General features: G+C 40.6%; 1 protein-coding gene and 1 pseudogene across 1 annotated transcript in view; one reads left to right on the forward strand and one right to left on the reverse strand.

Annotated features, from left to right (window-relative positions):
* The window catches only part of ADCY1 (adenylate cyclase 1), an 854,652-nt gene that overhangs the window by 350,309 nt on the left and 476,537 nt on the right, over positions 1-27,806 (forward strand). The gene's annotated exons all lie outside the window — the stretch shown is intronic.
* Positions 1,864-2,043, reverse strand: LOC128498564 (uncharacterized; annotated as a pseudogene).

Here is a 27,806-nt window from a genome sequence, read left to right on the forward strand (position 1 = left end):
CACTATAACTCACCCATACACCACTCTGGCTCCTCCCCCTCCCATACAGCACTCTGGCTCCTCCCCCTCCCATACACCACTCTGCCTCCTCCCCCGCCCACACATCACTTTGGCTCCTCCCCTCCCATACATCACTTTGCCTCCTCCCCCTCCCATATACCAATCTGCCTCCTCCCCTCCCATACATCACTTTGGCTCCTCCCCCTCCCATACACCACTCTGGCTCCTCCCCCCTCTCATACTCCACTCTGGCTCCTCCCATACTCCACTCTGCCTCTTCCCCCTCCCATACATCACGTTGGCTCCTCCCCCTCCCATACATCACTTTGCCTCCTCCCCCCTCCCATACTCCACTCTGGCTCCTCCCCCCTCCCATACTCCACCCTGGCTCCTCCCATACTCCACTCTGCCTCCTCCCCTCCCATACATCACGTTGGCTCCTCCCCCTCCCATACATCACTTTGCCTCCTGTGAACCTCCGTTTCTGACAAGACACCAGGGAGCCGGGTAGAGAGGCAGTGGCGTATGAGAGGGGGAGGAGCCAGAGTGGTGTATTGGAGGGTGGCTCCCATACACCCCTCTGACTCCTCCCTCCTCCCATACACCGCTCTGCCTCTCTACCCGGCTCCGTTACTGAAGGCACTTTCACTGCAGCTTCATAGAAGCCACAGTGTAAGTGAAGGGCAGTAACGGAGTCTGTCTGTGCGATGCAGACCCTCACCGGCTGTCAGAGAGGATGATTCTCTGTCAGCCGGTGGGGGTCTGCATCGCACAGACAGACTCCGTTACTCACCTTCACTTACACTGAGGCTTCTATGAAGCTGCAGGGAAAGTGCCTGTCAGTAACGGTGCCGGGTAGAGAGGCAGAGTGATGTATGGGAGGGGGGAGGAGGCAGATGGGAGGGGGAGAGAGAAGGAAGTGAGAGACCGGCCGACAGTGAGGGGAATCCAGGTCCCTTGCAGCGTAGCGGGGGATCTGGATTCCGGTGTTATAATCCGATCTCTGTTTGAGGTCAGATTATATAAGGAGAGGAGTTTTTCAGAGCATTTGCTCTGAAAAAAACCTCTTTTTATAATCGATAAAAATCGATTATTATCGATTTTATCGATTAGTTGTTTCAGCCCTAATATATATATATATATATATATATATATATATATATATATATATATACACACACATTAGACGTGCATTTTTAACTGCATAATATGCACTTATCTCTTTGAAGTTAGCCCCTGCTGACAATATATATAAATATTAGACCCTGCTGCCGATATATAGAAATATTACACCCTGCTTCTGATATATATTAATTTTTTTTTATTATTATTTATTTTTTTTTATTTTTTTTTCTCTTCTTTGGAAGCCCGAGGTGCGTGCTCCTTTGGTGCCGCATTCTGTGCACAAGGCAGCAGAAGCCAGACTACGATACCGAGTTCCCTCACGGAGAACTCGGACAAATTCCAACCCCCCCCATGGGAGGGTCGGATCTTGAGTCTCACCCCGAAGAGTGAGACTCCTTGCTGGCCTTCTTGAAGAGAGGAAGGGGCCAGAAGGCTCCCAATCCTCCTCCAGCAAAGTCCAGACTTCACTGCCTCCTAAAAAGAAAAACAGTGTCCAAAAACGTGGTTACAAAACGTGTGCCATAGAGTAGTGGGGGCCAAGCCGTGAATTTCAAAACCGTGAATCAAAAGGGGAGTAAATTAATTGGCACTCGTGTAAAACGAAGTGAATTATATAAATTAAAGAAAAATAATTTAAGGACAAGCCATTTCTGGCCTGCCGGATTCAAAAATAATTCTCAACCCCAAGACCTGATGGTACATGGGGACGAGTAGTGCTGGAAGGCCGCCAGTGAAAACGTGCGCTCACCGTGTGCAGTGGCGTGCAATACCACACACAGTGACTCCGGCATTTCTGCCGGGGCAATTTCACCTCGTGTTCCATTGCTTTCCCGAACCCTAAGGCCAGAGGATCAGTGCCATCCCTCCCCACCACAAGAGAGACTACACTTGATCTTAGCCAAAAGGCCGAGAAGCGATATATATTAATATTAACCCCTGCTGGGGATATATGTTGATATTAGCCCCTGCTGCGGATATATACTTATATTATACCCTGCTGCTGATATACATAAAAATTATACCCTGCTGCTGATATATATAAATATTTGACCCTGCTACCAGTATATATTAATATTAGCCCCTACTGCCAATATATATTTTTAGTCCCTGCAGCCAATATATATAATTAGCCCCTGCAGCCAATACCCCTACTGCCGATATATATATAAATACTAGACCCTGCTGCCAATATGAATATAAATACTAGACCCTGCTGCCAATATATGTTAAAATTAGCTCCTGCTGCCAATATATATTAATATTAGCCCCTGCTGCTGGTATATATTAATATTGGACCCTGCTGCCGATATATATTAATATTAGACCCTGCTGCCGATATATATAGTATTCGTCCCTGCTTCCTATATATATTAATATTAGCCCCTGCAGCCAATATATATATTAATATTAGACCCTGTTGCCAATATATAAATATTAGCCCCTGCTGCCAAAACATATATAAATATTCGCCCCTGCTGCCAATATATTTTATAGTGAAAAAATTGGACCCTATCCAAGCATTTCCTTGGGCCTCGCTCAACGCTTCCTTGCATGCAATCACTCCCTCCGCTACCACAACAAAAAAAAGAAATATTTCCCACACTGACTGCAGATCAGGGAAAGACCGTGAGAGTCAGTCCTGCACCGTGACATTGAGAGGTCCTCTCCCCTGTAATCATCCCCAGAGTCCCTTTATCCCCTCATTCACTAAACCATACCGCTCTTTTACTTACACCCTGTAGTTCAGGTATAGATCAAATAAACAACACATGGAAACAGCACATGCAACTAAATGAGATATAAAAAAACAACTTGTATTTGCAGGTATACATAAATAATGTATGGAAACATAGCATTGCAGTTATAAACCAACAGAAAACACAAACCCAGCATTGCAGGTATAGATCAACTGGAAATCACATGTACACTCAGCACTGAAGGTATAGATCAAATAAACAACACATGGAAACAGCACTCCAGGTATTGATCAACTGAATAAGACATACAAATCCTATATTTGCAGGTAAACATAAATAATGTATGGAAATATAGCCGATACAGATGAACAGAATGACACAAAACCCAGCTTTGCAGGTATATATCAATTGGAAATTACATATAAACTCTGCATTAAAGGTATAGATAAAACACCCTAAATTACAGGCATAGATCACTGGTCACACACCCCAAAGCCAGCCCTGGTGTCCACACTGCCCACATAAAACCCGACCAGCACCCAAATTACATATTGTGTCAACTTTGTCCCCAAACAGCTGAACGTACACCAAGTTTGTTCCATAAACACCTCTCCCTCCTAATCTATCCTATCTACCCCCTCTCCCTCCCAATCTATCCTATCTACCCCCTCTCCCTCCCAATCTATCATATCTACCCCCTCTCCCTCCCTATCTACCACCTCTGCCTCCCTATATACCTATTCTCCCTCCCAATCTATCCTATGTACCCCCCCTCTCCCTCCCAATCTATCCTATCTACCCCCTCTCCCTCCCAATCTATCCCATCTACCCCCTCTCCCTCCCTATCTATTCCATATACCCCCTCTCCCTCCCAATCTATCCCATCTACCCCCATCTCCCTCCCTATCTATCATATCTATCCCATCTACCCCCTCTCCCTCCCAATCTATCCTATCTATCCCCTCTCCCTCCCAATCTATACCTATCAACCCCTTCTCACTTCCTATCTACCTCTTCTGAATCTCTAACCCCCTCCTAACTTTCTACCCCCCCTTTGAAGTTCACTTACCTTGGGCTTGTCCAGCCGTGAGATCGCGAGGTCTCTGTATCCCTGGTTCTGCAGTGTGCGCGGCTTCACTGCCGGGCGCCGGATATGACGACATATACCGGCGCTCGGCTTGAAATGCCGGCACTGCGACCAAGGCAGAGGCCTCGCGGTCACGGAGAAGAGTGAGAGGCGCCGAACGGTTGCTGAGAACTTAATCCTCAGCGACCGCTCGGCGCCTCCCTTTCTCTCCTCCAGGTCTATTAAAAAAAAAGCCGGCGTTTCAATTGGGGGGCACACCGGGGGGCACAGCATGATGTTGGGGGGGCCATGGCCCCCTCTGGTCAGTGGTATCGGCAGGGGGGGGCCAGAGGGGGCCATGGCCCCCCCAACATCATGCGTAGAACGTTAGGAGGGGGTTAGAGAGTCAGAAGAGGTAGATAGGAAGTGAGAAGGGGTAGATAGGTATAGATTGGCAGGGAGAGGGGATACATAGGATAGATTGGGAGGGAGAGGGGGTAGATGGGATAGATATGATAGATAGGGAGGGAGATGGGGGTAGATGGGATAGATTGGGAGGGAGAGGGGGTAGATGGGATAGATAGGGAGGGAGAGGGGGTAGATGGGATAGATTGGGAGGGAGAGGGGGTAGATAGGATAGATTGGGAGGGAGAGGGGGGTACATAGGATAGATTGGGAGGGAGAGTAGGTATATAGGGAGGCAGAGGTGGTAGATAGGGAGGGAGAGGCGGTAGATAGAATAGATTGAGAGGGAGAGGGGGTAGATAGGATAGATTGGGAGGGAGAGGGGGTAGATAGGATAGATTAGGAGGGAGAGGTGTTTATGGGACAAACTTGGCGTACGTTCAGCTGTTTGGGGACAAAGTTGACACAATATGTAATTTGGGTGCTGGTCGGGTTTTATGTGGGCAGTGTGGACACCAGGGCTGGCTTTGGGGTGTGTGACCAGTGATCTATGCCTGTAATTTAGGTATTTTTATCTATACCTTTAATGCAGAGTTTATATGTAATTTCCAATTGATATATACCTGCAAAGCTGGGTTTTGTGTCATTCTGTTCATCTGTACTGGCCATATTTCCATACATTATTTATGTTTACCTGCAAATTTGCATGTCTTATTCAGTTGATCAATACCTGGAGTGCTGTTTCCATGTGTTGTTTATTTGATCTATACCTTCAGTGCTGAGTGTGCATGTGATTTCCAGTTGATCTATACCTGCAATGCTGGGTTTGTGTGTTCTGTTGGTTTATAACTGCAATGCTATGTTTCCATACATTATTTATGTATACCTGCAAATACAAGTTTTTTTTTATATCTCATTTAGTTGCATGTGCTGTTTCCATGTGTTGTTTATTTGATCTACACCTGAACTACAGGGTGTAAGTAAAAGAGCGGTATGGTTTAGTGAATGAGGGGATAAAGGGACTCTGGGGATGATTACAGGGGAGAGGACCTCTCAATGTCACGGTGCAGAACTGACTCTCACGGTCTTTCCCTGATCTGCAGTCAGTGTGGGAAATATTTCTTTTTTTTTGTTGTGGTAGCGGAGGGAGTGATTGCATGCAAGGAAGCGTTGAGCGGGGCCCAAGGAAATGCTTGGATAGGGTCCAATTTTTTCACTATAAAATATATTGGCAGCAGGGGCAAATATTTATATATGTTTTGGCAGCAGGGGCTAATATTTATATATTGGCAACAGGGTCTAATATTAATATATATATTGGCTGCAGGGGCTAATATTAATATATATAGGAAGCAGGGACCAATACTATATATATCGGCAGCAGGGTCTAATATTAATATATATCGGCAGCAGGGTCCAATATTAATATATACCAGCACCAGGGGCTAATATTAATATATATCGGCAGCAGGGGCTAATATATATTGGCAGCAGGAGCTAATATTAACATATATTGGCAGCAGGAGCTAATATTAACATATATTGGCAGCAGGGTCTAGTATTTATATTCATATTGGCAGCAGGGTCTAGTATTTATATATATATCGGCAGCAGGGGTTAATATTAATATATATTGGCTGCAGGGGCTAATTATATATATTGGCTGCAGGGACTAATAATATATATTGGCAGTAGGGGCTAATATTAATATATACTGGTAGCAGGGTCAAATATTTATATATATCAGCAGCAGGGTATAATTTTTATGTATATCAGCAGCAGGGTATAATACAGTGATGGGCAACCTTTTTGGCGCGGTGTGTCAAAAATCGGCAAAAAATCGAGCATAACTCACGTGGTGTGTCACTTCGACAAAAAAACATAATTTTGCGCAATTTATAGTTTAAACTACAAAAATGTATAATTGCAATATATAATTGTATTTAATAAACCAAAAACAAATTATTTAACATACCTGCTTAGTAACTACTTACCTTTCAGGAGTCCTGCGGTGGGGGTGCAAGGCCTCTGTCTCCCAGCTCTGCCACTGTATGGAACAGTATAGCGTGATGGGAGTTATGATGTACTTTAGAGCATAATTATATAATGAAAAATACATTGGAAATGGTACAGCATAACACCCATCACTCTCACACACTTACCAATCCGCATTTACCAATCCACACATACCAATCCACACGCATAACAATCCACACGCATACCAATCCACACATATATACCAATCCACACACATACCAATCCACACACATACCAATCCACACACATACACCAATCCACACACATACACCAATCCACACACATACCAATCCACACACATACACCAATCCACACACATACCAATCCACACACATACACCAATCCACACACATACCAATCCACACACATACCAATCCACACACATACACCAATCCACACACATACACCAATCCACACACATACCAATCCACACACACATACCAATCCACACACACATACCAATCCACACACACATACCAATCCACACATATACCAATCCACACACATACACCAATCCACACACATACACCAATCCACACACATACCAATCCACACACATACACCAATCCACACACATACACCAATCCACACACATACACCAATCCACACACACATACCAATCCACACACACATACCAATCCACACACATACACCAATCCACACACACATACCAATACACACACACATACCAATCCACACACATACCAATCCACACACATACCAATCCACACACATACCAATCCACACACATACACCAATCCACACACATACACCAATCCACACACACATACCAATCCACACATATACCAATCTACACATATACCAATCCACACATATACCAATCCACACACATACACCAATCCACACACATACCAATCCACACACATACACCAATCCACACACATACCAATCCACACACATACACCAATCCACACACATACCAATCCACACACATACACCAATCCACACACATACACCAATCCACACACATACACCAATCCACACACACATACCAATCCACACACACATACCAATCCACACACATACCAATCCACACATATACCAATCCACACATATACACCAATCCACACACATACACCAATCCACACACATACCAATCCACACACATACCAATCCACACACATAGACCAATCCACACACATACCAATCCAAACACATACACCAATCCAAACACATACACCAATCCACACACATACCAATCCACACACATACCAATCCACACACATACCAATCCACACACATACACCAATCCACACACATACCAATCCACACACATACACCAATCCACACATATACACCAATCCACTCTCACTGTATGCTTTCCTACCTTTCCTCTTTTCTCCTTACAGCTCCTTTTCCTGCTCTTCGCTCCTCTTCTTCTTCAGTTCTTCTGTCTTCTTCCGAGGGCACGGGGTTCAGAGGGCACGGACAGCGGTGGGCGCGGCTTCAGTGTTGTGCGCCGGGATCTGACAACAAACCCCGGCGCACAACAGCTGTTGCCGCGCGGATCGCAAGGGAGCGGTATCGGAGGTCTTTAACAGACCTCCGGCTCCCTTGAGTCATTTTAAGGCGGGTTCAAGGGAGATCCTTGAACCGGCTTAAAATCACTCAAGGGAGCCGGTGGTCTGTTAAAGACCTCCGATACCGCTCCCTTGCGAGCCTGCTCCTCCAGCGGCGGACATTACTGTCCGTCTCTGGAGGGGTGCCGGCAAGTTGGCACCCCCCTGATGAGCGGCACCGGGTGCGGACCGCTCCCCCCCCGCTAGGTACGCTACTGCACGTCCTGCCCCCCCCCGTTCCTCCAGCACAGATTCTTTCATCCTCGGCGGCCGTGCAGGAGCCGAGGATGAATCGCAGGAAATCCTGCGCGTGTCACCACAAATGGCTACGCGTGTCATAGGTTCGCCATCACTGGTATAATATAAGTATATATCCACAGCAGGGGCTAATATCAACATATATCCCCAGCAGGGGTTAATATTAATATATATCAGAAGCAGGGTGTAATATTTCTATATATCGGCAGCAGGGTCTAATATTTATATATATTATCAGCAGGGGCTAACTTCAAAGAGATAAGTGCATATTATGTAGTTAAAAATGCACGTCTAACGTGTGTGTGTGTGTGTGTGTGTATATATATATATATATATATATATGTATATGTACCGTTTTATAATTGGCCCCCCTACTTTGGTCCCTGGCCCCCCATGTGCCCCCCCTAAATATGAAAGCTGGAGACGCCACTGCCTCTGGCCCCCCCCTGCCGACGCCACTGGTCTCGTTGTATCTCTATTCCATTTGGTTAGAATTAAAGTTGATGGGCTCTCGTCCATTTTATTAATTACTTCAAACGATTTAGACATTACTTTTTTTATGTCTTCATTATTAAATACATTTTGAAGTTTACAATGGAGTTCTTTGTCCACTTTGTATCTTGCTTGTATTATAAAAGATTTTACTCTCAGATAATTAAATATTTCTGAACTGGGTAGATTAAACTCCCTAGACATCTGGTCAAAAAATTTTATATTATCTTCGAGTAAAATATCATTTAATTCTATAATTCCCGCAGTTTTCCATGTTCTTAACTTTATATTAGAGATAATGAGTTCTATAGTATCCAATTTCGTATTGTCTATGACCTTATTAGTTAAATTCAATTTTTTTCTTAATCTTTTTCCATTCTCGTAAAGTATCCTTTATTATATTATGTATATCTTTATATTTTGCTTCTAATTTTATCTGAGGTTGCCACATACATGTTGTTAAATTAATCTTAGCCATAGATCTTTCTATTTTAAACCATGGTTGATTAATGTTCATTTGACATTGTAAATTATATAGATGTAATAGTATACACGGGTCTTATACACTTTTGGCTCTAGGATAATTCAATCCACCTCAATTTATTTTTTTTGCCAGATTTTTTATACTGATTCTCATTTTCCTTCCATTATTAATAAATTTATTAAAACTAGCTTGTAACATGTGGATCCAAGAGCTTGGTATTTTTAGTGGAATATGTCTAAAGAAATACGTCCATTTAGGAAGTATATATGCATTGATCGCATTAATTCTACCTATTCAAGATAATTGTATATTTTGCCATTCTTTTAATAGATAATTTGTTTCTTTTAGTAGAGGCAAAAAATTCTGTTCAACTATATCTTCTACTTTTGGTGCTATTTTTAGACCCAAGTAATTGAGATCTTGCTGTTTCCAACTAAATTTATATTCTTGTTGAATTATTTGTTTAGTTTGTATTGATACATTTAATGGAAGAATTTAGATTTTTCTATATTTAAATTTGAAATATTTGAGTATTTATTAATCGTTTCCATCAGGGCCCTAATTGATTTTTCAGGTTCTTCTATAGTTAAAAGAATGTCATCTGCATATAGACATATTTTAAGTTCTTCCTGTAGAAAATGGAAGCCTTTTATCTTATCATTTTTTCGTATAGCAATTGCTAAAATCTCCATAGTTATTATATATAATAGAGGAGAAAGGGGGCAGCCCTGCCGAGTTCCATTTGTCAAATGAAACCAATCTGCTTTAATATTTTGTCCAATTGTCCTCGCCGTAGAATTTAAGTATAAAGATTTAATTGCTGAAGTAAATAAGCCATCAATTCCAAAGGCCCGAATAGAATGGAACATAAAATCCCAATTCACCCGGTCAATAATACGTCTAAAATTATTATATGTTTGTCTATTCGGAATAAAACCTATTTGATCTAAATGAATTATACCCGTTATTACTTGCTTCAGCCTATTCGCTAATGTTGTCGCGTACATTTTCATATCTTCATTAATAAGAGAAATAGGTCTATAATTTCTTATATCTTCTGAACTTTTCTTAGGTTTAAGTATGGGTAATATATTTGCTCTTAATAGTTCTTCTGGAGCTTCTCCCTTTCTGCCTATTTCATTAAACATTGCTGTTAAAAGCTTAGTTATATTCTTTTTAAATATTTTATAAAATTCTCCACTGAAACCGTTGGGACTCGGACTTTTTTGATTTTTAAGATTTTCAATAGCCTTTATTTCCACTTTTTCCTCTATTGGTTTATTTAGTTCTGTGGATTTCCTAGGAATAGGTAAATCAATTAGAATTTTTTTAATTTCTTCTGGATGTATATCAGTCTTTAAATTATAGAGAGATGCATAATATTGGTTAAACATACTTCCAATTCCTTCTGGAGTCATATATACTTTATTATCTTCCACTATTTTATAAATACGGTCAGTTAATATTTTATCAACTCTATTATTTTTATGATACCAATACTGTTTTAATCTTTCTAAATTTTTATTTATTTTTTTCTGTTTCTAATTAATTTATTCTTTTTTTGAGTAGAGTTATTTTGTTAGATCTGAATTTAGTCGGAGATTTTTTATTTATCATGTCAAGTTCATATAAATTTATATATAAAGTAAAAAGATCAGAGCCTCTTCTTCTATTCTCCAGACTGCCTAATTTGATCAAATGGCCTCGAATTACACTCTTATAGACACACCACAATGTAGAGATACATTTTCATTGTCATTTTCTTGAAAATATAAATTAGTATTAGTTTCTAAATTTTCTAAGTGTGTTTGTTGTTTCAATAAATTAAGATTTAATCTCCATTCTCTTTGTATAATTTGATTATTTTTTGAAAAGGTTTCCCAAATGATAGCATTGTGATTTAACCATATTATATTTTTAATTAGGACTATCTTAACACGGTCCACTAAAAATGTATTTCCCAGCGTCTATCCGTGCATATGACGCATGCGGTGCAGAGAAGTGTGTAAACTCCCTGAGACAGGAATTAAAGACTCTCCAAATATCAAAAAGTTGATTTTTTTTTATAAAATTTGTCAATAGTCTAGCAGATCTAATTATTTCTTTCCCAGCTAATTCCCCTCTTTTTAGCATCTTATCCATTGAAATATCAGGAATGCAATTGAAGTCTCCCGCCATTACCAAATTTGCCCTTAGCAAATCGTTCAATTCTGTTAAAAAAATTTTCTAGAAAGTTTACTGAGTTAGCATTTGGAGCATATAAATTAACTATATTATATATTTCATTTTGTATCTTACAAATTACTATTATAAATCTAGCTTCTGGATCCATCTCTTGATATATTATGTCAACTTTTATTCTATTAGTAAATATCACGGCTACTCCTCTTTTTTTTCCCTGTCATAGAGGAAAATAAAACTTTAATTACCATATTTGCTCGATTATAAAACGAGGTTTTTTTCAGAGCAAATGCTCGGAAAAATACCCCTCATCTTCTAATCGGGGTCGTCTTATAATCAGACCTGGATCCTTCTGGAGACACCCTCCCATTTAACACTCCCCCACCCCACACACACTTACCGGTGCTTCCAATTTCCTGCTGTATACCGGGGCAGCGGGTTGACGTCCACGCGATCCGCGTAGACAATTTACGCTGCAGCCGGAACGAGGTGTGGCTAGCAGCGGGGGTTGTCTGCGTCCATCGCGCAGACCTTCCCCGGCTGTCAGAGATCAGAGTTCTCTTGTGGTCCGTCCGATATACTGGATGCCACAACTACATTCCAAGAGGTAGATAACATTCTTAGATCCACAGAATGTTATCTACCTCTTGGAATGTAGTTGTGGCATCCAGTATATCGGACGGACCACAAGAGAACTGAAAGTTAGAGGCCTCGAACACCTTGGGGGTATACGCAATAACAGCTTGAAACACAGTGTTCCCAAACACTGTAACACCTGTAAGGATTTTTCCTTGGCTGATTTCAGGGTGATTGGAATAGATCTAGTGGCACCCCGTTGGAGAGGTGGAGATTTGAAACAGGTGCTGGCAAAGAAAGAGACGGAATGGATCTTCAAAGTTCAGACACATAAAAGAGGGGGTCTAAATATTGATCTTGATATTCTTGCGTTTATTAATGAATAAAAAAAAAATTCATATTGTGGCACTTTAACATATGAATTTATAAGCTTTGAATTTGCACGTTGCACCTTTGGTTTTGGTTTTTTCACATTTATTCATTTGAAATCAAATATGGACTATTAATTTTTGATAATGAACTGTCCAGTGTACAAAAAAATAATGCACCTTATATGAGAAAATAATGCACTTTAAATTGATTGCACTTTATAAACAAAATAAATATAATGCACTTTATAAATATGTATTGTTGAATCTCTACACTTATTACTTACCTGAATCTCTACATTTATTACTTACCTGGTACTTGTATCGATCATCCTCCCCCTTTTAATGTTAATATTGTCTATAATATATTAATCCTCCTTTTTACTCTTGATTTTAGGTATGTATATTTAAAATGACAAATGAAGCATGTTTCTGATTTTAATCTTTTTTATTCTGAATATCACATATGTGGGATGCTAAAGGGAAATATGTCCGTGTTTGTGCCTTGGGAGCGTTCCGTGTCGGGACCTGTGAGCAAGCCGCTGTGTCCTTCTTCATTCAACTCGAAAGTGTATTTTGTTTGTTTGCCGTGCACGGCAACCGCAACGGCGAATGAAGGCATCCACGGACATCTACAGGGATTGACGTGATGACGCGCATCAACGTGATGACGCCGCCAGGACTCGCGCATTGACGTGATGACGCCGCCAGGACTCGTTCCTCTACGCACACAACGTCGTGACGTACTCGGAAGCACCCATATAATACGGACTACGGACTTTTTGAACGGTTAATTCATTTTGTTTTTCAGTTGATTTTATTTCGTTTGGTTTATTGTCTCCTGAAGAAGCCGACGTACTATCGGGGAAACGCGTCGAGACCAATAAAATTTGATACTTTACAGCTGTCTACCGGAGTATCCTATGTATCTGGCATATATCTTTGAGTTGTGCCATTTCTTTTATGTAAGTGCAATTTTGATTTATTCCATTGCGGCTTAAAGATACTGCACCATTGTGGTTCTCCTTGGTTTTACAGCTTCCAAGATTTTAATATTCAAGTATATCCAGTCCGCTTTGATGAGCTTCATATATCCAGCCCTTTTGTGAGTGGATCTTACACTTCATTTAATTATTATTTGATTTACATATTACACTATTGGTATTTATTTTTGTTCCCCCATGTATATGCGCTCCATTGTTTGCTGATATGCAAATATGGTATATATTTATTCTTAATTTGACTATCCATAAATTTAAGCCAATGGGTCTCTGGAAGTAAACAAATATCAATTTCATCTTTTTTTAAGAGTTTAACTAATGTAAATCGCTTTTGAGGACTGTTTAATCCTTGTACGTTTAATGATAGAAAACGTACCATCTTAATCTGAATCTTATTTTCATCAACATGAAATTTTGATTTTTTTTTAATTTATTTTAGTATATATTCGTTAGATCCGGTAAGATCAACTGTTTATTTCGTTAGATCTATCACGCGGGAGTGGATATTCACAATCCCATTTTGTGTGTGGGGGGGGATAGGTTTTATTTCTCTATATGCTGTATTTCCTATCTTTTAGCTATGTATATCGTTTCCAGGGCCGGCCTTAGGTGTTCAGGCGCCCTGTGCAGGCCACCCCCGAATTCCATGGAACAGAGGTAGAGCTCAGCAGGGCAAAAATTCCAAATTTCATGGGGGGGGCAACCCATATGTATGCCCATTCCTGCACACAAAATAGAATTGTGGATACCACCTCCTGCATGATATATCTAATGAAAAAAACTGTTGATTTTACTGGATTATTATTATTTATTGTTTTATATAGCGCCATCAAATTCCATGGCGCTGTACAATGGGTAGACAGGACATAACAAGTAGCATGTAATATAACAAGTTGACTAACAGGTGAGGAGTGCCCTGCTCAAACGAGTTTACAATCTAGAGGTAATTGTCATGATCCTACCCAGGCTGTGGAGCTGCATATCTCTCTTGTTTCAGTTTCCCTGTTTTGCTTCGATCCATTCCTGGATTTCCTTTTGCTCTGTTCTGATCTTCCATTCCTTGCTTCTGCTTCAGCTCTGTTTCCTTTATAAGGTGTGCCCCTCCCGTGTGTTCTGTTTGTCTCAGTCTACAGTCTAAGGTATGTCTCAGTGCTATGTGTTTGGATTACATGTTTGGTTTGTTTCGTACCACTGTCAGCAGGGATTAGCGTTAGGACCCACCGTCATTGGAGTACTTTGGCGTAGTGGTGGGCTAAGCATACTATGGCCATATGATGTGACGGAATCTCCAATTGTTATCTCATAGTTCTAGGCTAGTTCCTGTGTTCATGTTTGTCTGTCTCTTATGTTTCTTGCCTGGTCTCCCTATCCCTTGCTTGTCATGTTTCAGCCATATTCTCTGCTTAGCTTCCACACTCCCAGCCTGCAGCATCCCGCACATGAGTCTTGTGCTATGTCTCATGCCTGTTCCAGGGTGCCTGCAGGATTTACCTTCATTCTGGTCTATATCCGCTGCTATATTAGGGCGCTGGTATCTGGCTGCACAACCCTAGATGCTCAACACCTGGGTGAGCGCCGTTTGTCCCGCACCAGGCCCTGTCCTGAGACTCCGCTACTGCATACTGAACTCCTGAACTCCATCTTCGGGCGCGGTGGGTCATTACAGTCGTCCGTATGGACCCAGTTCCCTGACAGTAATTTTCTTCTTTCCTGTTTACTGAACCGACACAAGTTATATGTTCGTTTTTTTCAGGACAAAAAGGGTTTTCTTTAGATGTAGTTATTTTGATTGTATAATATAATTTGCTATAAAAAAAAGTATAAAATACGGTGAAAAAAGACTTTTCTGAAGAATATCTACCAAAATCAATAAAAAAAAAAATCAAAATTCCAGTTATTCGATTAGATCTAACAAAAATGTTGTCTGATCAAACCTAACGTGGAGCTATCATAATCAATAACAGTTTGTTGAAATTTTTGTTGGGGGGGGCAGGTTATGGGTTAGCCCCCCCTGAAAAAGATTGTTAATATTGCATATTTTATAGTAGATCTAACGAAAAAAAACAGTTGATCTAATCTGATCTAACAAAGATCTAACAAATGGAATGATCTTTTGTTAAAATTCTTAATATGGGGGGCTTACCCTGGGGAGGTCTATTTAATTCCTCTTTCATTGGTGATTATTATGCATGTATTTTGGTTTATAAACTATATGCATGGTCTCATCCATTGAGTGAAAGTGTCATCTTCGGACCTGTTAACTCCTGCCTGTCCACACAGGGGCACGCAGTCATGCGTTACAACACCTGTGGAGCAATGTTACCACAATGTAAAACTGCACAGCACTGGTATTTCTCAACTTCTTAGAACAGGGCATTGCTAAAACTTAATGTCCTCAATGCGATGCTTAGTTCTCCTTTTATATAGATTGACATTCATACACACATATTCAGATCACACAAAATGGAATGTGCTTGCAAAATGGCATCCATTGGCCCCTACAGTCCTTAACCCCTTCATGACAATGGCTGATTTTATTTTTTGTACCCTTTGTGACAATCGCTGTTTTAACATTTCTGGGGTGCTCATGTTTAGCTGTAATTTTCTTCTTTCCTGTTTACTGAACCCACAAAAGTTATATATTGTTTTTTTTTCAGGACAAGAAGGGTTTTCTTTAGATGTAGTTATTTTGATTGTATCATATAATTTGCTATAAAAAAAAAAGTATAAAATACGGTAAAAAAGGACTTTTTCTGACTTTTACTTGAAAAATCTTTTACTCATCTATAAAAGCTATTTATCCTAAGTTTAGAAATACCCAATGTTTTTATCTTTTTTTCTGCACATTATGGGGCAAAAACTACAAGTAGCGTTTTGCTATTTCAAAACCATTTTTTTTCCAAATCTGGTAATTCTTCCCCCATGTGCCATTTCGGGTATCTTTGAAGCTGGCCAATGCAATTTACCCCATCAAACCATATATTTTTAAAGACTAGACACCCCAGGGTATTTCAGATGCTAGTATTTTAACTCTTTTTTAATTCTACCACCTGCCTTTGTCAAAGTTTGCAGTAGTATTTTTGATGTGTATTTTTCCCACACACGTTGTACTTTAGGTATGAATTTACAGGTCCTAATATATGCCACTTTCACACAACACCCCAATATGTATTCAGCAACATCTCCCGAGTACAGTGATACCACCCATGCATGGGGCATAAGGGCTGTATTTGGGGCATGTGCATTTTTCAATGTTGAACTTTGACCTTTAGCGATCCACTGCCCATGGTACAGCTTTGAGCCTGGCCAATTCGGTGTGGCCTTTAAAACCATATATTTTTGAAAACTCCACCCCAGGGTATTTAAAATGCTGGTACTTTAACTCTTTGCATGCTCACATTTTACCAACAGCCTTTGTCAAGTTTACAGTAGTATTTTTTTGTGTGTATTTTTCCCACACACGTTGTACTTTAGGTATCAATTTACAGGTCCAAGTATATGTCAGTGTCATACAACACCCCAATATGTGTTCAGCAATATCTACCAGTGATACCCCAGATTATAGGCCGCACTACCACTTTAAGTGGGGGGGAAAGTGCGGCCTATAATAGGGTAATTAAGAAACGGTTTGCGCAAACTGGCAATAACTGGCTGAATCCCACAACTGCTAAAAAGCCACATTTGAGACATGTGCATTTTTCAAATTGGAAATTTGACATCCTTCCCTGTGTGTTAATTGGGACATTATTGAACCCAGCCAATTCAATTTACCCAATCAAATTATTCATTTGACGACCCATGGGCATTTAATATGCCAGTGTTTTAACTCTTTCCATGTGAGAAAATAAAGCACTAATTTTAGGACTTGCTCATAAAAATATTTATATATATACCGTATTTGCTTGATTATAAGACAAGGTTTTTTTATAATCAGACCTCAAATAGAAGTCTGACTAAAAGACTAAGATCCTGATCCCCCGCAGCGCTGCGGGAGACTCGGATCCTCCTCTCTGACAGGCGGTGGAGGTCTGCGTGAGGTGCGCAGACAATCTCCGCTGCTGCCGTCACTTCTGCAGTGGTTTCTATGACAGACCGTCTGTCACATGGACGGAAGTAATACAGCAAAAAGTCCACTAGGGGGCGCTCGTGTGTTCCATTCAATGAAAAATAAAACAGAGAAAAAATATATAGTGTAGGAGTAAAACAGTGTGTTATGCCCTGCGTATCACAGATTTCCCACTCACAGTGTGTTGATGGGGTTCAGTACGTCATAGAGATGGCCTTGGGGTCCATATACAGGGATATATACTGAGGAAACAAACCAGAAAAGAATCCAATAGTGTATTATGTATATAGCGCTAGATACGCAACAAGTGGAGATATACTTACACTTAAATAAGTGTCAAGATGCCCTTAATTTCTGGCGATGATCTGGTCACATCCGTATTTAAGTCATTAAGGTTGATTATTCCTACCATTCACTATCCTATTCCCTATACTGGTTTTTCTCACCTTTTTTACACATATCTCTTTACCTCTCCACGAGACCTCCAGTTATAGTGGAATAGATACACTACAGTTAGGTGCTTTCATCACATTATACCCAATTATCACCCATAGGATGGATTCTTTCCTCACATCAAGAGAAGAAAGGAATAGAAAATTAGATAATATTTTCTCGCAAGAACGCAAAGACACTATCCCTGACACTAATCTCTTCATCAATCTAGAAAGACTCATGGAAAAAGAGATCAAAACGTGGTGGGAAATCACGTTCATTAAGCAATATATTAAAAATAAAACCATACCGAGAGGCTTGAGAATTCAAAAAACTCCAGCCTTTGGTCATGATGACCAAGAGTTTATGCACAAATGGCACGACACGTTAGATGAGTGTTCTTATAAATTGATGGAACTTATTGTAGCACAGCAAAAAGAACAACTAAAACATATAGAGCAAGACATACGTACACTTGAAGACGACATAAGAATTAAGGTTGACTCAACCAATGCCAAGTCTCACAGGGCTAATATAGAAAGAAAACTAAATAGAATAGAAGAAGAGATCATTTATAACAAAAAGAGAAAGTTCTTCAGAGACAAGAACGACATGCAGAATGGAATTCACCCACCCAGGACCATTAATAATCAACACTACTTGCCCCATAGGAACCAATGGGGTAGACCTATACACAATCACACTCACCCACATAATAGGAACACCCGACATGAATACATCAGAACGCATTCTAATTCATCTACACATCCCAGATCACAACAAGAATATAGCTATATTGGTCCCACTTCACCTTCACGACCTAGGTTACCACATACGGACTATAAGTCCGCTCCTACCACTTCTGCACCCTTACCACAAGACGACACCTTTAAAAGAATAAATAGGAATATTGAACAAGAGCAGACTTTTTTAGACAGGGAGCCATCCCGAAAGGGTGGCACAAAGAGGAAAGAAACCCCCCCACGAAGGGAAGAGATAGAATTAAGAAATCGGTACATCCCTCTAGAGCAGAGTCCATGGAAGAAAAGAAAATACCAAAAAGAACAAGAGGTCAGAGGGGCAGAGGAAAGGAGAGTGAACACCAGCAGATACTAATACCTGAGGAGGAAGGGATCATAAACATATCCCAGATACAATTAAAACAAAACGAAATTCGTCTCCTCAGAAAAGGTTTAAAATTTGCCCGGCAAAAGGACCCAACCAGTTTGAACTTTTTTTAGACACGCAGAAATATCTTAGAAAACTCACCATTAAGAGATTCTTCTGCAAATCAGAAAAATCCACAGAAACATCCGTTGAACTTATAGACAACACAAATAATCAAGCTCAAACTAAGTTTATACATACAGATCTCAAACCCAGATCGAGATTTTTTCCATACAACGAAAAGAGTGATCACATAGGCGTGTTCACTGATTTAATTCTGAGGGATATAGAAAAACTAAACCCTAAACACAAATCATTTAATTTAAGCAAGGAGGAACAACTAGCTATACGCACTATTAAAGAAAGATATGATATAGTTGTAAAACAAGCGGACAAAGGGGGGGCCATAGTGGTCATGGACAGAACATATTACATCAAAGAGGCAAACAGAATATTAGGGGATACAACCACATATAAAATACTTAACCAAGACCCAACAAAAGATTTTAGTGCTGTATTGTATGCCATACTAGAGAAGGGTCTAAATTCTGAGGTTCTGAATAAGAAAGAACATTCTTATTTAAAGGCAGAACATCCTAAAATCCCGGTGTTCTACTTCCTACCGAAGATACACAAGGACCTTAAGGAACCTCCCGGGAGACCCATAATTAGTGGTTTAGATTCCCTCACCTGCAACACGTCCGAATATGTGGATTATTTTTTACAAAAATATGTTCCCAACACTCCATCTTTCCTAAAAGATACTACACATCTACTGAACACTTTAAAGGACATACAGTGGTCTCCTGGGTGGCTATGGGCCACCATGGATGTTTCCTCACTTTACACGGTCATAGACCATACACAAGGAATTGAAGCAATCAACAACACACTTTCTAGGGATAGAGATATGGATCCCAGAGAAAAATCATTCATCCTGGAATGCATAGAACACATCCTCAAATATAACTATTTTTGGTTTGAGGACACATTTTATTTACAATTATGCGGTACAGCAATGGGCACCAGGTTTGCACCCAGCTACGCCAATTTATTTGTAGCAGAGTGGGAAGATCAATCGGTTTGGAACAACAATCCATACGGTGCAGACCTGGTGCTCTGGAAAAGATACATTGACGATATCTTGATCATCTGGAAGGGGACAGAGGACAGATTACAAGGATTCATAAAACATATAAATGACAATAACTTCAATCTCAAATTCACTTCCAACATCCAGACCACCCAAATTGAATTTCTGGATGTAGAACTATTCATAGAAAATAATCAAATTTTATCTAGAAATTACACTAAGCCCACAGACAGAAATGGTTATATCCACTATACCAGTTGCCACCACCCACAGTGGCTGAACAATATCCCTAAGGGCCAGTTTACACGAATTAGGAGAAACTGCTCAAAAGATGACGATTTCATGAAAAAAGCAGACGAAATAACAAAAATGTTCATTGATAAAAAATATCCCATAGAAAACTTAAAGAGCAGCCTATTACAAGTCCAGGGAATAAATAGAGAACACCACCTTGACCCCAAAAACAAGAAACCAGACCTAAAGAAAGATTATAGCTTTTCCTTTTTCACAAAATATAATACCCACGCCAATCAGATAAAAAGAATATTTAATAAACATTGGCATGTATTAAAAAATGATGAGATTTTGGGGACAGTCCTACCAGATAAGCCACAAATCATCTTTAAGAAAACAGGTTCCCTAAAAACCATGCTTGCACCCAGTGTACTCTCTAAACCAAAGCCAGATACATCTTCATATACGTTTCTAGGGGCCAAACCTAACGGTTTCCATAAATGTGGCCACTGTAAAATGTGTGGCCCACTACCCAGAAAGACCGAACACTTTACCGGACACAAAACAGGTTTAACGTATACCATCAAACACTTTATCAATTGTTCCACCAAAAATGTCATATATTTGCTCCAGTGCGGCTGTGGCTTGCAGTACGTGGGAATGACAACAAGACCACTAAAAGAGAGAATTTTAGAATATCTGGGCAACATCAGAAATAAAAATCTCAAACACAGTGTCCCAAGACACTGGAACGCTTGCCCTCTTTTTTCACAGGACACATTTAAAATCATAGGCATAGACTGGGTGCCCAAGAATTGGAGGGGAGGCAATACAACGGAGAACCTCATTAAAATAGAGACAGAGTGGATATTTAAATTAAAAACCTTCAAAAGTGGGGGATTAAATATGGAGTTAGATATCCTAGCTCACATCTAGACGTTTTTTTTTTAATTTTTTTTTTTTCCCCATACACCACAGCATACAAATAATCACGAACCTCTTCAAAGAGTATTTTATTGGTTTTATTAACGTTCATCATGGATGTATTCACAGAATATAGATCATATTATAACATAACAATAGAATCAGCTATTCATTTATTTGCATTATTCCATTTTATTACACTCGTTTAAAAGATTTTCCCACCAACATGATTTGGATGATTATACAATAAGATATTCATTTCATTTCTATTTAACCTTACTTTACTTGATTTTCTATTTATCTACAAAAAAATTTATGATCCACATGATTCACATTATCAGCAGCCCCTCAAGCTGTTCCACTCCTGCACTGCCGATAGGATTTATATTTGCATATCCAGTACTCTGGCTGTAACCCCTGAAAGAGTTCTTCTGCCCACGTCCTCTGGAAGCCATAAATGTTGTCAGACATTCTTGCAGACCCCCTCCCCTCCTCCCCCCGTCCCTGATTTATACACCGGCAAGCAGGCCAGGGAGAATACACATTCCACACGGTGACGGCTCTTTCCGTTTCACTTCTTGTTCTGATAAATCTGCCCTGTCTTCTAGTGACCTTCTAACCTAAAAGAACGAAAAAATCTATTAGTATGATTGAGACAAACATTATTTTCACTTACCTAAATTTTATGGTGAAACGAAACCTCCGACCGGGACATCTGTTATGCTGAAGACAGTGACCTCTACAGGCAGACAAATGAATGGAATCCGGAAGCAATTACTGGACTGACGTCAGACGCCACAACAGATGGTGCTGCACATTTAAAAAGACCTCCACATACGAGAAGAAAATACTCCTGATGAAGACGCACACGGCGAAACGCGTAGAGTGACTTTTTTAAGGACTTTTATGATATATTTTTTATTTGTATCAGCATTTTTATTTGTACCAGTACTTTTTATGTTATTTTAAAAAACTTTTTATAGCTGCAGCTGATATGGATCCAGCTGGCTGCTAATTAAGAATAAATATTTCTTTTTACATACCTTCTATGTGGATAGTGGCGGTTTCTATACACCACACACACATTGGTATCCAACTATTGGACCCCTCAAACCAGAAGAATATACGGATGTGACCAGATCATCGCCAGAAATTACGGGCATCTTGACACTTATTTAAGTGTAAGTATATCTCCACTTGTTGCGTATCTAGCGCTATATACATAATACACTATTGGATTATTTTCTGGTTTGTTTCCTCAGTATATATCCCTGTATATGGACCCCAAGGCCATCTCTATGACGCACTGAACCCCATCAACACACTGTGAGTGGGAAATCTGCGATACGCAGGGCATAACACACTGTTTTACTCCTACACTATATATTTTTTCTCAGTTTTATTTTTCATTGAATGGAACACACGAGCGCCCCCTAGTGGACTTTTTGCTGTATTACTTCAACACCCGGAGAGTGTTGCTTAAGGGTTGCAGCTGTGGTTCCAGATACACAAGGAAAGTCATTAAGGTTGATTATTCCTACCATTCACTATCCTATTCCCTATACTGGTTTTTCTCACCTTTTTTACACATGGACGGAAGTGCCGGCAGCAGCAGTGGAGTTTGTCTTTGCACATTGCACTACGGTGGCAGACGGTGGAGGTCTGTGTGATCTGAAGCATGGGGAGAAGTCTAAGGATGCACTGGTAAGTCGGGGGAGGGTAAGAGTGGCATATAGAGTGTTAAAAAGAATATCAGGGAGGCAGACTGGCATATAGGGGTTAAAAGGAATATCAGGGAGGCAGAATGGCTAATTGGGGGTCAAGAGGCATATCTGTGAGGCAGAGTGGCATATAGGGGGTATATGGCATATCTGGGGGCAGAGTGGCAAATAGGGGATCAAGAGGCATATCTGGGAGGAAGAGTGGCATATAGGGGGTATAAGGTATATCTGGCGGCAAAGTGGTATATCAGGGAGGCAGTGTGGCATATAAGGGGGTATAAGGCATTTCTGGGGGCAGATGTGCATAACTGGGGGCAGGTTGGCAAATAAAAGGAAATAAAAACAAAAAATACATTTTTCTCAATCATAGTTTTTATTAAATATGAAAAAATAGTTTACATATGAATTCATATTTACTAGTAAAACTTTGTTCTTATAGGGTAGTCTTATATTCAGGCTTTTTATATATATATATATATATATATATATATATATATATATATATATATATATACCGTATTTGCTCGATTATAAGACGAGGTTTTTTCCAGAGCAAATGCTCTGAAAAATACCCCTCGTCTTATAATCAGGGTCATCTTATAATCAGACTTCAAATAGGTCTGATTATGAGACTAAGATCCAGATCCCCTGCAGCGATGCAGGGGACCTGGATCCTCCTGTGTTAACCCCCCCAATTTACCGTTGCTTCTGAGTCCCCGGTGCTTAGCCCGGGCTGCGTGTAGAGCTCTACGCTGCCCGGACTAAGCACTGGGGACTCAGAAGCACCGGTAAGTTGGAGGGGGGGGAATAACACAGGAGGATGCAGGGGATCTGGATCCTCCTGTGTTATGCCCCCCCCCTCCAACTTACCGGTGCTTCTGAGTCCCCGGTGCTTAGATGTGCTTACATGCTGCCCGGACTAAGCACTGGGGGGCTCAGATGCAGGGGACCTGGATCCTCCTGTGTTATGCGCCCCCCCCAACTCAGAAGCACCGGTACGTTTGGAGGAGGGAAGAGTGGTGTTAAATGGGGGGTGTAAGGCATTTCTGGAGGCAGAGTGGCAAGCCTGGGGGCAGATGTGCATAACTGCATAAAACAAAATATTTTTCTCAATCATAGCTTTTATTAACAAACAATTGTTCACATAGTTTACATGAACTAACATTTACTGGTAAAACTTTTTTCCTACAGGGTCGTCTTATATTCAGGCTTTTTCTTTTTTTCATAAGTTAATATTCAGATTTTGGGGGGTCGTCTTATAATCAGGGTCGAGCAAATACGGTATATATATATTTTTTTTTTTTTGCCTTTTCTTTTTTTAAACATTTCCTGAAACTGGAAGGTTCCCCTGATGGTAACATCAGTGGGAAATAATTTTTACATGTTGCCATTTTAAAAAAAAAATTGTGATTAGAAAGCTGGGCTCCATTGAGTTGCATGGTTGAATGCAGTACCTGTATTCAACCTGCAAGGGGAGCCAGAGTTCTCAGGAGGGTCCTGAGAACTCTTTTCAACTCCTTTATTTTTGGGGTTGGTGTTCGGTGTCGCTGAATGCCTCACTATCGAGTCAATTACAGTGACAGCATTGAAGTTTAGGAGACGATTGTTGATCTCCTCCTAAACTCTTTTAAAATGGAGAGGGGCCAGACATAGCCCCTGATGCCGATCTTGGTGTTGCTGAATGCCTGGAGGCATAGAGGCATTACAGCAACACTGTTTGGGTGCAGAAAGTGAACGTAGATCGCTTTTTTCACCTGTTTTAAATCATGACCGTTAATTAACGTTAATTAACAATAACGTTTGTGTAAATACAAATGGACAAGTCTAATAAGCAGAGGTAAATGGAAAAAAAGTGGAATACTTGTAGGTGATAGATGAGAGATGACAAATTAGTTCTTGTTGGTGAGTATGAGATGAGTATCAATTTCTTCGTAAGCCCCTTTTAGTGACAATTAGGAAATTAGCACTTATATGGGAAGCAGCACGCAGATGAAAAGTGGCCTATGCCTCCAAACTCAGTTAAGATATAATGGATGGCTGCTGGTATGTACCATCTGATTAATTACCCCACAATAAAACTACAGACACATGTGGGAGAGGGGAAAATATCTAACAGGCTACTAATAATTGGTTAGCCTTATAGAGGTGGCACATGCATTATTAAAGCCATCAACCTCTATTTAGGTCAATACCACTTAAACCCATTTTTTTGCTAAGGTATATAGATCACTATTTTAATGGTCTATAGTGTTTGTGCATCACTGTATATATTTATTACCTTTTTTTTTTTTACTTGAATATACTTACACTAGTATTCGGAACCTTTCTTTTGATATTCAGGGTTTATGATATTCATTTGTATTATGCTTTAATTAAAGGTTATTTCCCTTTCCAGCACTAGTGCTGGAAGTGACTGTCACATGTGCTGTTGTTTTTCCATGTGCGCTGTCCTTGCAAAAGGAAGCCCAAGCTAAGAGAGTGATATACCTTTTCTGTTTTACTATTTTTTGGTTTCAATACCGTTTGACAGTCCATTGGCAGATACCCATCTGGTTACCCATAACGCCCTTGTCACGGACCAGGAGATCAGGTCTAATAGGAGCCCAGGTGCAGGGGATACGAGGGGCTCTGTCTGTACCCACGATGCATGATGGCTTGGGGTTGTTACAGACAGGTGCAGGAAATAAATCACAGACAGAAGATGCTGATAATAGTTGTATTGCAGATGATGGTACAACATATAAACAAGGAAAGTCTCTTGGCTGGAAGCCCTCTGGATGGGGCACACACGGCTGGAAGCCCTCTGGATGGGGCACACATGGCTAGAAGCCCTCTGGATGGGGCACACACGGCTAGAAGCCCTCTGGATGGCGCACACACGACTAGAAGCCCTCTGGATGGCGCACACACGACTAGAAGCCCTCTGGATGGCGCACACACGACAGGTAAGCCCACTTGCAGGGCACTCAGCTTTGGAGTCCACTTGTGGGTCGCTGGCCGTAACTCAGGAACCGATCAGGAACCGATCCAGGCAGTCCTAAAACGTTAATGTCAAGGCCCAGACTGAAGGGCTGGGCAGGTTTATAAAGGCTGTGATAACCAGGAAACCAGGACATGGCAATCAGGTCTGAGTGCAGCTGGACATGATAAGCACTCAGAGTGGTTCAGAGTGACAAGGGTGGCCACTAGTGGTCGGTAATGAAAATGAGCAGCACAAAGTTTAAACAAGTCCAGACAGCGAAGGGTGAAACGTTACAGCCCTATCCGGACACATGATGTCAGGATATGTTTCAAGCACACAAGACGCCAAAATATGTCAAGATGCTGAAACGGTGTTCTCTGATAGTGACCTATACTTACCTGACAGCATAAATTATAACATGTCCACACGGCTTAAAAACCTAACCCGTTGATGCAAACAACAGAAATGACTAAGCTGGGATATAGCAACACTTGAAAATGATATCAAATAGGGCCTCCTACCCAGGGGACTACGGGTGCAAAAACAGGAAGCATCAAAAATTTAAAAGAGACAAAATTATTTTGCTACAGGTAGAGTGTGTAGAAGGTTTGTGAGGAAACAGAAATATGACTCTGACCAAAACTCAACCTCAGAATATGAGTCAAGCGGATCTGAACTAGAAACCTTTGAAGGACCCGACAGTGACAACCCACATATGACCACAAGGAGCATTCTAAGGAAAGTGGTGGATTTTTTACCCCAACCCGAATGAAACCCCCACTCCATTCATGACAAGGGGGAAAAGGGGCAACAGACGAAACCGCAGAAGACGATACTGAGCACAGGAGATAAGCAGATAATTAATCTCTCGAAACTAACACTGACGAATGACCATACAACTTGTCAGAATTGCTATAATGAATGTGCTGTCTATTTCTGTTCAGCTGTGTATTGTTATGCTATTACCCTGCCTCCCTTCCCTGAAGCCTAGACCACTCACATCTGACCTAATGAACAGGCTTTATATCCCTGCCTCCCAATAACAGGGGTGTGAGTTCATTAAGTTCTTTGGAGCCACAGTTCATACCAGACTCTGGATCTGTCTATTGGATTTACCAAACATTCCGCTTGTGTCATTTGTGAACTGTGTTTCTATCACTGTGTTCTTACATTCCTGCGCTCTGGACTCCAACATCCAGTTAAGGGCTGCAATATGATGAGCCTGACACAACTCTCCTGCGAAAAGGCTTGTCATTTGTCCCTACCCCTACATTCAATTCCTTCACCTGGATTAAAGACATCAATCTTTTTGCCAGGAAGCTAGCCCTGCATACATTTCATAGATTACAGACTGAACAAAAAGCAAAATGCGCAGGACTACACATGTCTCATGATCTTGACCGATCTCTTTGAAAATAGCAGCCTACCTGAACCTCTCACTAATTTTAAAAAAAGAAGCAAGTTCACACCCCACATTGGTGACTATAGGAATATCTCCATATTTGTGGAGATGGTCTGCAAAGACATTGAAAAGATCTAACCACGATGATTCACACGCCAAATGAAAACTATTGTGGAGAAAGCATTTGACAATAACATAATCACCAAAAAAGAAAAGGAATACATATGGAACCTGACACTGACTACACCCACCATCTATGGACTCCCAAAAGTACAAAATAAATCATGGTTTTCACTGAAGAGCTCCAAGAATACACAGAATCCATAATCCTATGGAAATGATACATCGATGATGTGCTAATAATGTGCTAATAATATTGTTTCATATTATTAGCACATCGATGATGTGCTAATAATATGAAACAATACAGAGGAGAAGTTCAGAGATTGTGTGTCCCAATTAAATCAGAATGATGAAAACCTAAGATTTACACTGGAAATTGGGATACCCGTGCTCAACTTCCTGGATCTCACAC

This window comes from Spea bombifrons, chromosome 5, assembly GCF_027358695.1.
Source record: "Spea bombifrons isolate aSpeBom1 chromosome 5, aSpeBom1.2.pri, whole genome shotgun sequence".
NCBI classification, from domain to species: Eukaryota; Metazoa; Chordata; class Amphibia; order Anura; family Pelobatidae; genus Spea; species Spea bombifrons.